Source organism: Apium graveolens, chromosome 7 (assembly GCF_009905375.1).
Source record: "Apium graveolens cultivar Ventura chromosome 7, ASM990537v1, whole genome shotgun sequence".
Lineage (NCBI taxonomy): Eukaryota > Viridiplantae > Streptophyta > Magnoliopsida > Apiales > Apiaceae > Apium > Apium graveolens.
The window spans coordinates 122,084,874-122,099,559 of NC_133653.1; positions in this window are offsets into that span (position 1 = coordinate 122,084,874).

Genomic DNA, 14,686 nt, shown 5'->3' on the forward strand with positions numbered 1-14,686 from the left:
TGCAGTCTTCTCCATGAGGAAGAATTTAGTGAGAAACTTTTGAGCAAGATCTTCCCAAGTTGTGATAGACCCTGCTGGTAGAGAGTGTAACCAGCACTTAGCTTTATCCCTCAGATAGAATGGGAAGAGTCATAGCTTGATAGCATCTTCAGTCACATCATTGAATTTGAAAGTGTCGCAAATCTTGATGAAATCCCTGATGTGCATGTTGGGATCTTCAGTAGGAGAACCCCCAAACTGAACTGAGTTCTGTATTATCTGGATCGTGCTTGGCTTGATCTCAAAAGTGTTAGCCCTGATGGCTGGTCTGATGATGCTGGACTGAATGTCATTAATCTTAGGCCTAGAATAGTCCATCAAAGCCTTCGGATTTTCTGCTTGATCACCCATAGCTACTAGAATTGGCTCTTCAACTTTCTCTTCTTCTTTTACCTTCTTTTCTTCCTCAAAAACTTCCTTACGAACTACCACAAGTTCTTTCTCGGCTTTATCCAGTGTTCTCTTACGAGTACGCGAACACGTATGCATACACCCTCACTAGAGTACCTGAAACCAGACAAGGAACAAATAAGTAACAATGTCCGAGTCAATGAACTTTAACGACCACTGATGGAAAGCACATAAACTATAAATTAACACCGCAGGCCCCGACAGCGGCGCTAAAAACTTGTTAGTCGCTAAACATGCGCTAATAATACATACAAGTATACGAGTTCACAAGTAGTATAGAATCTTTTCTAGTTCGTTTCCTCAGAGACTGTATTGGTTAACTATCTAATTTATGCACCTAAGCAACAATGTATGGTTATTATCCAATGCTAAGATGATGATAAATTGAGATTGTTTATAACTAAGAATTACGCTAACAATTATAACTACGAGAATAAGATTGACTGAATTGATATATATGACAAATATGGGATTCTAACTTCATTAAATACTTCATTCAATAGCCTTATTATTCTTAACCTTAGCATACAATGGTGATGACACTAATCAGATAACACGAAACTGATAAACGCCAACTTTCATTGCACGAGTATCATTCTACCAGACATCCACAAAAGAGATAGAAGTTAAATAGGCACCAGTTATATTGAGACCCTATATGTTTATAGAATTTGAAAACATAACGGTTTAAGCACAAGTTATCTATCTTGATTACATAGGGCAAGTAAGATGGTTAAAATTACCTACGAATATGCATAACAAATACATAAACCTATGCTAGCATGGCAAGTTCTAAATCCTTAAATTCACTTTCGCTTCATTAAGAATTAACATGCTAACTTATAAGTTCGCGACGCTCATAAGACGAATACGCACAACCAATACTAGGATATCATACAATTACCACATACTAAGGCATCAAACAATTTAACTAAAGAAATCCATAAATAAATCCGCTAGAACCCCACGATAACAATTAGCCCATAATCGGACTCATCATCAACGTGGGTTCCGATTAAAACATGATATAAAAAACGTAGTCTTTATACGAATAAATAAAACCAAGTACAAACAAGAGTATAGGTTCAGCAAAATAAGAAACAAGCATCCAAATTACAACTCAAAACAAAGATTCACAAGAATAAACTAAATCGTCTTCGCCTTTGTTGAATTGTGCTAAAGGTCTCTTGCCGTCTTCTCCTTGCGCTCTGGTCCGTCTCTCACTTGTTATCTATTAAAAACGACCTAATATGAATATATATAGCAGCCCTCAACAATCTGGAAGCTTCCCTTTTAGAATTGTAATAGAAATAGGATTCTGAAATTCGGCCTTGGCGCGGGCGCGCGCTTTCACAGCGCGGGCGCGCCATCCTTCTGGGAAAAATTTAGATTTCTTCTTAAAACTTACTGCTTCGAGCCAGCTTTCCACGAGATTTTATTCCAACACCACCTGGATACCAAATTAGCACCAAAACAATGCTAATTCACCTGATTACCTGAATAGTGCCTGAAATGCAAAAATACTAGAAAACACATTAAAACACATAATAACTTGAGTACAAATACACCAATTCAAAGCTTATTAGAGCATAATAAAGTGTCATAAATGTCACTCAACAGAAACTTCAACGAATTTTAAAATTTTCTTCCAATCATACATTTCTTCTTCATCTTCATATGCTTTCCAATTGACTTGCATGTTAAACATGCATAACTTGTAGAATCTTCATATTGACCTCCTATTATGTTTGTTCATAGCACTCAAATTTAAAAATTAGGGCATCAATTACGCCAACTGCACACATAAGGGCGCGCCCAAGGTACTCATTGGTACTCTCGGGTCACGTCCCCAAATTTTGTTCGTTAGGCACACCTGGAGCTTCCGCATTCGCGGGTCACGATCTTCACATAGTGCGGGGCGCCCCCGTAGCTTTCGGGCTTCTCGAGTCGTGGCCTACGATTTTGTTGGTATTATGGCGCGTCTTAACAATTTTTTATTTATCGACGACACGCCTACTCCCTTTCATTTATTTACGTAATTCACCCATAACCCTACTCCACTTCGGTCACCATCTCCTTGGTTATCTTCATTGCTTTACCTCTTCAAGGATTTATTAGAACAGATTTAGCAAGGAGAGATTACTATGTCTATTGGGCATGGTGCATCGAATTCTAATATTATTCTGAGGTATCTGGAGATATTTGGATGAAGTAACAAGTAGAGTATATCTTCAGAGTAATCGGTCTTGACTGGAGGATTGGTCCGAGGATGATGTTTCAGACTTGAGAGTGAGAGCCAGAGGAAGAGACACATCATTGCTTCTGATAGGGAGAGTAAGTTCCCTTCACGTGATCTTTCTCTCCGAGTTATTAGAGATGAGATGGAGTTCTTCTTTCCGTCAAAGATTGAGTTTATTGTAACTCACACAAAGTATCTGAGGCCTTCGGAAGTATCATAACAGATTGGCTTGTTCTGACATTGCGTCGCGAGCGTCATATGCTCAGATTGGTTATGCTACAAAGTACTACATGATGGTCGAGCTCAATTTTAGTGCATCTCTTCATCCTTTATTAAGGTGTATCCTGGATCGGTTCGATGTGGCGCCTCATCAATTGTCTCTTAACAGTTGAAAGTTAGCATTATCTTTGTTCATGTTGTATGATCTTCATAAGCTTGGTGTTCCTATTGCGATGGAGATCGCTTATTTCTTTAGTCTTCATCCTTATCACAAGTTGTTAGTTTAACTTAGATGTTTGTAAGTCTCTCTAAATTATCTTCCATTTAGCGTCAGAGAGAGTGATTGCTATATTTTTTTTCTTGTGAGGACTTTAGTTCTGATACTCTTGTTATGGAAAATAATCTTAGGAAGATTAGAGTTCTCCACCCCGACATGGGTTTGAAATGCAAGAAAGAAGTTTTTGTCAAGAAAATGAATGATGTATATTTCTCAAAGGAGCTTCCCTCTTCCTCTGGTAGGTGCTAGGCGTGCCCGATGGGGTGCACACTTTCGGGGATTGCCCTAGGGGGTGCACACCCTCGTGGTGTACCTCCTAAGAATAAAAGCCTTTGACATTATTCTCACATTCCTTGTTGTTTTAACTTTACTTATGTTTTTATATATGAATGCTTGTCATCCCCAATTTCTTCTTCACTTAGATACTCGTGCTATGCATCTGCTCTCTTTCTATATTTTCTTCATCCGCATCGATACATGCATCTCTACCTTGTGTGCTTTATTTATGTCTGACATGCCATGTATTAATTGATCTTACTCCTTGGGAAGAAACTTGATCTTAGCTTGGACGTCGTAGTTATTTTAGGCAATATGGAGAAGTGCAAGGTTCAAGCTTAGATCACCGATGGGATTCTTGAAAAACTATCCCAACAACGATTTCATTTACTTTGATGCGGAGAAATTATCACACGTCAAATTGGCCACCGCCATGTTTAGACCTTGGCACGCCTGTCATAATAAAAAGAATGGTAGGAGTCGTAGCCGAGGCATCTGGTGTTTTTGAGACTTAGGATGTTATTATTTCCATGGATGATGTTCCTTCCACCGTGAGTTTTTCTGTTCCGGACTAACTTTTCTTCACCCCTCGAGCATAGGGGTGTGCTTGCTAGGCCCTCTACGTCTTATTTTCTTTTACATATGCTTTGTTCTGACTTCCACTTTTACCTTAGATTATTTTCATCTTGCAAAAATCAACCAACAAATGGACTAGTAAATAAAATGAGGTAACTCCATAAATCCTCCCCTGGGGGGACCTTCTCCGGGCGCGCCATGAGAGGTGTATGGCTCCTTCGGGAGGATTTGCACCTTCTTGCATATCCGGGAGTTATTCTTGATAACTTTTGAAATTAAAACAAGAAGATGGGTGAACTCGTAGATCAAACAACTTGATTTAATAATCTTCAATATTGGAGGAGGACCCCCCAAGGTACGCCCTAGGGGTGATGTAGCTTCATAGGGAAGCTTTGCATCTCATTTCATGCTTGAACGTCATTATATTATCCTTGTTAATCATCTTAAAGTTCAATAATGAAATAACTAAAATACTTATGAAAAAAAATTAATGACAAAAGAATCTCCTTATTAGGGGAGCACCCCTTGGGTGCGCCCTAAGGGATGTAAGGCTCCTTTGGGAGTCTTCGTGCCTCCTTACATGCTTGGACGCTCTTCTCTTTATTTTTTTAATCTTTTAACGATTGAAAATATGTTTGCAAATGAACTTGTGAATAAAGTCGTAATCCGAAAAATTTTCTTTTTCGGATGAGACCCCCTGGGCGCGCCCCAGGGGCGTGCAGCTTTTTTGCGAAGCTTCACGCCTTCTTGCTTGATTGAAAGACATTTTTCCTCTTCGCGTGTTCGAAAATTATCTTCAACTTTTATGTGAATTTTCCTTTATATTTCATGTTTTGAAATAAAATAATAACGTGAATTGATCTTCTTGCCTTGAAATAAAAAACTTCAAAATTTAATCAATGATTCACATTGCACTCTAGCTTGTGCACTACCCCTAGGCTAGGAGGAATTTTATTGTTTCTAGTCTACTATTCAGGATAAGCCCTACTATAATATCTACAAATAAGTGAGTAAAGGGCCGAAGTCAGGCCTTGTTTTAAGAATCTCCATTTATTGTTCATGGAGCTAGCGTCGTATAAGCTAAGCAACATACCTAATTCGAGATTAAATCCCCACTCCATCTTCTCACCCTCGGGCTTTTGAGTTGATTCTCCCATCTTCTTTATCATACTATTTACCAAAATCATCTCCGATGGGGTATACTTCACTGCAGATTGGAATTGAGTTAAGAACATCCCCTTCATTTATTCCCATGATGAAATTATCTCAAGTCCCAACTTTTGGAGCCAAAGTTGAGTGTTATCTCTGAAAGTTTCCATCAATAGCCCACATCTCGCTAAATCTTGCACCTGTTATACATCCATCTCAATATTGAACCTTTCCAAAACCTCTGCCGAATCATAATTTCCACAAAAGCGTAAGTCATGGGTGGTATTCTTATATCATGTGGGTTAGGGTGCCTCCCTAACCACTAAGGTGAACGGTGATGTAGTTTGTATAGAGGCCATAATCTTCCCACCCTGACATTTTCTACTCCAGGTACATTCTGAATGTTAGGTTATGGCAAAAATGCAGGTGTTGGTACCACTTGAGTTTGAGTGTGCATGACAACTTGTGGTTGTGGTGGCATGACAACTTGTGGTTGAGGTGTGACTCCTTGCGGCTGTGGTGGTGCAACGCCTTGCGACTGTGGTGGCATCACTACTTGTGATTTAGGTTGTGTAAAGTTCTGATCATTGATCCATTTTTTTCTTGTTGATCATTGATTTTCTCCTCGTGGTCTTCTTCCATTAATGGCAATGAGGTTGTGTATATCTCCACTCCTCCATCATTGTGATATGTGATGCCTTGAGTATCGCCTCTACTTCCCCATCTTTTTTTCCTACGGCTAATGTCCTCGGTTCTTTCCATTTTCTTCTATACTCAAAGCTCCTTTGCATTTATTCAGGATGAGGGTATTCACTACCGCGAGGCCTTTCTTCTCTTATGAGGGATGTATCCATACACCCATGAATCCTTACTTCATGTCGATCTCCATTCTTTTACGACTCCATAATTAGCATCTTCAGATCTTTGTCACTTAATTGGATGCGAAGACTCTCCTTCAAACAAGATAGCCTCATTCGTTGTTTCTCAATATTCAAATCACCGTGATGGATCTCGCTATCAGTACATCCCGAGAGATGTGCATGTAGGACTACCCTTCACTCTTGATTTGGCTCCGGTTGAAGCCATTGTTCATCATATAAGATTTCTACAATTGGAACATCTTTAATGTATTGCAAACGAAAGGGTGTTACCCCCTGAAAATGGTTATCACGGGATTAATGATCTTCTATGTTTTTCCATAATCTTCATTGGATTTAATATTATTAGACTGCTTCGAGGAGAGATGCTTGTAAGAGTGGCGTTTTCCTCTCTTCTTCCCTCTATCTTCAATATAACTTAGTCCTCCATATGGTGAGTTCTTCTTTTAGCTTTAGAAACATCCAACTATGAGGTTTAAGCGTAAAAGTTCAATGTTCGTCCTTAATCGCAGGACTTCACGGATAATGTACCTCCTCGGATAAGGATAACAATTCGCTACCAGCTGTTTCCTTTGATTATGAACGCTAGTATAGCAACAGTTCACATCAAGTGTCAGACGCATCCTTAGCTTGTAGTTATCAGTTTTCCGAATAGCCTGCCATTTTTTGGCATGTTTAAGCCCCCTTCGAGTTTTCAGGACTTCTTTGTTACGATCAATTTCCTCCTAATAATCTCCCTGAGTATTTTCAATTTTCTGATAGCCTTTCCCTTGCTCGTAATATGAGCTTCCTTGATTTTATCGTGGAGGAGCATGTTCGTCATCACAAAGTTTATTCCTCTTTTTAGGAAGTAAGTCGGTGCGTAAAGGGCGATATTCCTTATATTGATTTTTATTCATTCGCGTTTTTTGAAATCAACATCCTTAGATCTTCATCATCAAATTTCTTACCCAAACAGGTTTTATATGAGAAAATGAAGATCCTTCTTGATTTTTCCAAATTTTCAAGTTGCTAGGTTGAACTTCCTTGAGTTCATCATCAATTATTTTTTCTTCAGAATGGTACCTTCGAGGGTGATGCTGGATTTCGCTACTTTTGATTAGGCCTAAGATGCTCCTGAAGTGCTTTAAAGAATCTTCCATCCGATGGAGTTGTTACAGTAAACCATCACTGTTGAAGCATAATAGTGGTTGTTTATCCTCATGTTTTTTGAAACATCCATCTTCTTATCGCTGAAAGCGTACATCATCCCGCCATTTGAAGAGTTCATCCTCATATCGCTTAAAACGTACATCATCTTGATGTTTGAAGCGTTTATCTTTATGCCGCTTAAAGCGTATATCGTCATGCTATTTAAAGCGTTCATCCTCATGTCTCTTAAAGTGTATATCATACTTATAGTTGTAGCCATTGTCGCGAAAGTTTCTACCATTGTTAGTCATCTTTTCCTCTTAAGATTTGATTTGATTCAAGCCCCTTCTTCTAGCAACAATTTGTTAACGGAGGAATTTACTTAACAAAGATTTGAGGTTCGCGGCTATAATCAAGATCTGCAGCGGTGGTCGGTGATCGAAGAAATCAGCGAAGTGCGTTGATTTGTGCTTAAACAATGGCCGAGATTACTAGGGTTTATATTTTCCTTCTCAGAGCTCTCAAACATGTACCGTCACAATGTGCCTACGTACCTTATTTTATAGAGGATCAATCCTGATGTAGTTCTTGGGGAATAAGAAACCTAGGAGGACCTCACTTCTCATTTTGTGGCCCAATAGGAGTTGCTGAACAAATTTCCTATTATAACTCGAACATTACTTTTCCATAGGAGTTCTCGGTGATGCGGCCTAGTCACAAAGCCCAAGGCTCGGTTATGACATCAGAACTTTACAAATAAGGAATCTCCCCATCCGGTGGATATCTCATACGTTACCGCTATCTTAATCGATCATAATTGCAGGTATAACCATGAATTACCGTAAATGCTCAGGCGCATATTTACCCCCCGATGAGGATAAACCACCAGACTACATGACAAGTGATCCCAAGCGTATATGTTTAAATTGTGAGATAATCCCAAAGTCTCCCGACGAGGACAACCTATCGAATGCAGAGACATGGCTCTCAAAGCACAAAGTAAGTGTTAATAAACGTTCCCCTATGAGGACAATCCGCAAGACTATAGAATGACACCTTCAATATGATTTCCGAGACAAAGGGCTTCCGGAAGCCCTCTTTCCTTCTTCGGGCGGACCCTAAGAAGGTTGGAGTCCTCCGGAGGCTCCTCCGGATGCTCAGGGCACGCCTTAGGCATGAGAGAGCTCCTCCAGGTCTCCTTCTCTTTGCTTGTATATTTCTATATTTTATTTACTTCCCATTTAAGTTATGCGAGTAACCTCCTTGCTAATCCTTGTTAATTATTCATCTTGCATTGTGGAGCGGCCACCCCGTGCGACCATATAGCACGAGGCGCGCTCTAAAAGGGTCGGGGACATTCCCCCGAAGTCCGTTTTATTCCTTGCTTCTTGATGGCTTTAATATTTCCCTTATCTTAAAAATATCTTTTGTGGAATCTTTCATCAAGACTTGTACGTCATCGTCATCTTCTACTATGGCGGTCGTCGTAGTGGACATCTCACGCCTCCTTTACTATGGTTGATGTAAGCTTCTGATGTAATGATCGTCGTACAACTTCATGTAGAACTTCATCAATCAACGTCATAATTTCTTATCATTGATAGTTGTCGCAAACATTCCTATACCGGGCTAGCCCCGTATAGGGCGCGCCCGGGGCTCCGAATATACATTCTCCAGAGCTTGTCCTTCTTCTTCCTTGAAGATGATCCGACCCATTTCCTTCAAAACCTGATAAATTACCCATGATATTTTTATGGAATAACACGTATCTTAATGCAATGAGATTTTTCAGTTAAGAAGTATTTCATTAAATTTTTGTATAGTCTAGTGGCATCAACTTGCAACATATGCAATAAAAATTATATTGCTTCTTTCCCAGCCAGTTTGTAATGCCAATTTATCCCCCTCTTTGTTATAAACCATGTATGGCATACTCTTTTTGATACACAATAGCTAAGAAGTTCGAGAAGACAACACACAACCACTATATTATATATGGCCTTTGGTAACAAAATTTTGCGGTGTTACTAGCAAAAATTTACCACATTACAAAAAAACTAGCCAATGGTTAGAGCATCTCTAACGCGGTTAGCCAAAATGACTGGCTAAAATAATATAAAATAACGGTTGGCTAAAATTTGTTGAATCTGTAAGCTAATGTGCTCCAATGGAGTTAGCTATAATGATCGGCGTATGTAAAAATAATAATATTTTATTATTTTGAACATAAATTTTCAATATAATTAAATTTTAATAAATTAAATTAATAATAATTGATAAATAAATGTGATTACATATTTTTAAAATATAATTAAATAATTATATATTACATATATACATTTTTGAATACATATACTCCTATGCTCAATGTTTGCCCACACTTAAATTAAGCCCTAACTTGAAACTAAAATAAATTAAAAACAAATGAAATCAAAATAGCTTGCAATTAAAATGGCTGGTGGAGACAGGAAGAAAAGTGAGGGAGAGATGATGTGGCAATCCTTACAGGTCTGTAAGTATCAATAAATATATCCAAGCAGATGGCAAAGACTATAATTAATTTTCTAAAGGCAATCATCCATTGGGGAGGTAAATTTTTGAGTGATTGGTTATTATTAGAACTATTAATGTGCCAGCTAGAGCTTTTACCTAAGGGCAACACAATGTTGGGGATGCTCTTAAATTTTTTTAAATGTTACTACTAATATCATTTGGTGTTACCATAGCTAAAATTGGGTATCTATGGTAACATTTAAATCAGTGTTATCGTTGGCGTTAAAAAACTGTAACTAAAACCGAAATGTTTAGGCGGGCATTTGTATAATTACATGGGTGGGGGTGAAATTTTTTTTTAAAAAAAAAGAAATAAGAGACTTGGGGGGAAATTAAATAACCTTACTACTTGTCCTAAAACTAAAAAAAAGCTCTTAGACATTGTGTCCTAAATCACTCACAAAAACACTCTCATTCACAAAAACACTTTCACTCTCAATCACTCACTCACTCACTATCTGTCGGATTTCGAATCGGGCTAGGGTTTGGAATCACACTCTTAATTAGGCTTGGAATCGAGTCTTCAACTACCACACTCTCAAGTTGGATTTAGAGTGGGGGTAATTGGGTTTGTGCATTGAACGGGTCTTCAGTTAGGGTTTCGAATTGGGGCAATTGGTGTTCAACTCTTAAACTCTCAGTTGATTTCTGATTTGGGGCTTTGAGCAATCGGGTTTCTTCGTCATATCTAATCAGGAAGAGCTCTCAGGACTCAATAAAAACTATGTACTACAATCATGTAAACTTTATATTATATTATAAAATGATTATTAGCATAATAGAAACATAACTACATATAAAATACATATGATTTAAAATAATGGTGAGGTGTGTGAGATTGAGAGATTTAAAATAAAGATGGAGACATGCTTTAATTATGTTTAATTAGGTATTATTTGTGATTTAAAATACATATTATTTAATGAAATATATTATTCATATTTATTTATATTTTAATTACTCTATCCCCAACAAACATTTGAACATAATTAAAGTAGGTCTCTGTTGGTTGAGTTATTCATAATGATTTATTTATCTTTGTTTCTAGTAATGAATACTGAATTTAAATCAAAATAAAATGAAGCGAGTGTATTTAGATTTATGAATTGTATGTATTATGTAATAATTTTGTAACGACCGATATTTAAGTACTCGTAATTGAGTTGTATTTAGACAATTATGTGTAAATATTATAAACTTACATGTATATGTGTCAATTAAATGTCTACGTGGCCCAGGGCAGCAAAACATTATAAATCGATAAGCGAAGTATTTTATCTGGAGTTTTTGTGTGTGATTTTCAAGATATTATTGGTTGATGAAAACTACTTTTCAAAAATATATTTTCTTTAAAATTATAAAAGTGATCCCATTAAATTTCTAAAATTCCAAGCTATTTTATGATAAAATTCTTGTAATTTATGGAATTATATTTTTATTTATGCAAGTCATTCTTTTAAATGATATTTAGAATTGTGAATAAATATTTTTTGATTACTAAATTGCCCTTGCATGTATTTGATCATCCAAAAGGAGAGAGGGACACTAATGTCATTTCCAACCCCACTAACTTCTTTTCTATTAACCAATTTACTAGAATATCCTTGCATGCAAAAACTTGGTTGTTTTGGAGGAAAGGTAACTTGGTTCTTACTCACTCCACTATCTAATCAACATATGAAAACACATAATCATATCAAGTGGAATCATTCTAGAGATCAAACACTCAACCAAACCACTTTCTTTCTCTCATCCTCTCTCTTTTCCTCTCTCTCGGATGAACCAAAACACACACACACACACACACACTCAAATTTTATTCAATATTTCAATATCCTAGTATAATCTAACCCCCCCAACCTTTGTTAAAGTTATATTTGTATGTTTTGTGTAGAAATTTAAGTGATTAAGTGTTGCATGTCTAGTTTATTTAACAACTCAAGTGGAAGGCCTTAATTCTTGTGAATCTAAGGTCCAAACCATGAGGTACATTGCTTTTGGAGAAGGTAATGGTTGGTGAAGTGTTATACTCCCACCATTTCCCTCCTCACCATTCGACAATGGATTTAAAAGGAGCCGAATGGAACCAATTTTAGTTATCTTTTTTGCATTTAGTGTAAAAATCATGTTTCCAAACATATATCTTGATTTAAGTTCATGCATGTCAATGATCCTATTATTTTCAGGTCTTGCATGTTAGCATAAACTCTTTATTGCCACATTTTTCTTAAGATATGATGATATAAATTCTTGCATGTTAGTTTTAGGATGTGAACTAAAGGTGTTAGTAGAGTACTTTCAAGTTTAAATGATTTCATGACTATATGTTCAAATTTGTGAGGTTTTAATCTTGATATTGCTTTGCATGCACTATATAATGACTTGCTTTTCTATATTAACATATGATAAGTTGTTAAATGAGTTTAATTCATGGGTATCATGACTTGGTTTGAGGATTATATTCGAATATATGCATGTCAAGTTCGAAAATATGGTTAAGTATGATGCATGCATAGTTGTGTTTATATATCATTGGTTATTATGATTTTTAGAGTATGGAATGATCACCTCAATAGATAATAGGTTGAATAAGAGGAGTGTGATTTAGTTTTGGTGATCCTTGTGGTTAAGTATTTTAAGTCGAATGGGATTTAGGAAGGAAGGGTAGTTTAGCTCGAGTGTTGAGTTAAAGTCTTGGTCGAAGGTTTGGAGTGTTTTGAGTTAGCATTTTGAGGCCCTAAAAGGCCCAAGCTCCAGAATGTTTAGGCATAGTATAAGCTTGAGTCAAGTAGCCATAAGTTGTGGGAATGCTTTGGTTTTGGTGGGTGCATTAGTGTAAAACCGAGAGTAACCCAAAACAGAGACAGTTTTGGAGTTAATGTGTTTAGGGTTCAATATAGGATTGGTTTTGGGTAAGAAACAACGGTCCTTGAAAGGTAAAGATGGAATGGAGTCTAGGGAAGCTTAGTAATCCATTAGAACCAACCTTAGAGCAAGATTAAGGGGTTATAAGTTGGGTAAAACAGGGCAGTTTGCAAAGTTGCAATCTGCAAAATTATGTCAACTTCATAGTAAGCCATAGGTGAGCCCAAGTGATAAATGGATTTTATATATACTTGGAACGCTTCATTTCAGGTTTAAATTTGTGTTTTGGACTCAAGTATCTAGTATATTTGATGTGTTTTTGTGTTTTTGCATTACATGCTTTAGTTTAAGGAAGAAAGAAGATTCTCAAGGAAATATGCTGAAAAGAGCCAAGAATCTGAAGTCAAGGCCATTCCCAAATTGTATAGAATCTTGTTATCTTCGCGTGGGCAGTTGAATCGCCTAATTCTGATGAGTAGAACTAAAGATACAGCCAAAAGAAGAAACTGCAGAAAAGTCCAGAAGTCAGGCATGACCGCCCCCAAAACCAGCGCAGCCGTCCCGCAATGAGCGTGGCCGACCCGCCCCACAATCAGAGCGGCCGCCCTATCCTGATTTTTGCCCCAGAATCCTAATTTTAGTGGAAATTAAAGATGTTAAGAGTCATGGTCATCCTGAAGCCTATATATATCAATAAAAAGACGTTTTTAACACCAAGGAGCGAGGGGAGAGCAATAAGAAGACCTAAAGAGTACGAGAAAGCTACGTAGAAGAAGAATTTTTTTCTTTAATATAGTTGATACTTGGATGCTTTTTTTCGATTATCTTTGAACCTTAGTACTCTTATATTGTTTATTATCATGCTTTCATTGGAACCTATGGTGACGGCGAGTTCAGTTATGAATTAATCGTTATCGTGGGGTTCTAACGAATTTACTTATGGATTTCTATAGTTAATTGTTTTGATCTCTTGGTGTGCGGTGATTGATTGATATCCTATTATTGGTTGTGCTTATTCGTCTTATGTGCGTATCTAACATATAAGATAACGTGTTAATCTCTATTGAAGCGATAGTGAACATAGAGGTTTAGAACTTGCCATGCTAGCATAGGTTCATGTATAATTATTATGCATGATTCGTAGGTAATTTTAACCATCTTACTTGCCCTATGTAATCACGATAGATAACTTGTTCATTAAACCTTTATGTTGTCAAATTCTATAGATATATAGGGTCTCAACATAATTGGTGTCTATTCAGCTTCTATCTCTTTTGTGGATGTCTGGTAGTAGGGTATTCGTACAATGAAAGTTGCCATTTACTGGTTTCGTATTATCTGATTAGTTGCCATCACCATTGCATGCTAAGGTTAAGAACAATGACATTGAATGAAGTAGTAATGAAGTTAGAATCCCATGTTTGTCTCATATAAGTAATTCAACCTCAATTCTCTTAGTTAATGCTATTTAGTATAATATCTTAGTTTAATCAAAACCCAATTTGTTATTTGTCTTAGCATTGAGCAATAACCATATATTGTTGCATAGGTGCATAAATTGAACTCAACCTAAATCAGTCTTTGTGGGAATGAATCTGATTTATATCTTATACTACTTGCGAACGCGTATACTTGCATGAATTTTAGCGCGTGTTTTCGCCCTAACAAGTTTTTGGTTCCGCTGCCGGGGACTCGGTGTTAATTTTTAGTTTATGTGCTTGTCATCAATGGTCGTTAAAGTTCACTGACTCGGATTCTTTTACTTTCATGGTTTACTTGTTTATGTTTTAGGTACTCATTACAATGGGACATCCAGCAGCACCAACGAAAGTGTTGATGGATTTTTCTCAACCCAAGATTAATGACATTAAATCTAGCATTGTTAGGCTAGCGATCGCAGCTAATACCTTTGAAATCAAGCCTGAAACGATTCAATGGATACAGAATTTAGTCCAGTTTGGGGGTTCTCCAACGGAAGATCCCAACATGCATATTAGAGATTTCATCGAGATCCGTGACACTTTCAAATTCAATAATATTTTTGAAGATGCTGTGAAGCTGAGACTTTTTCCA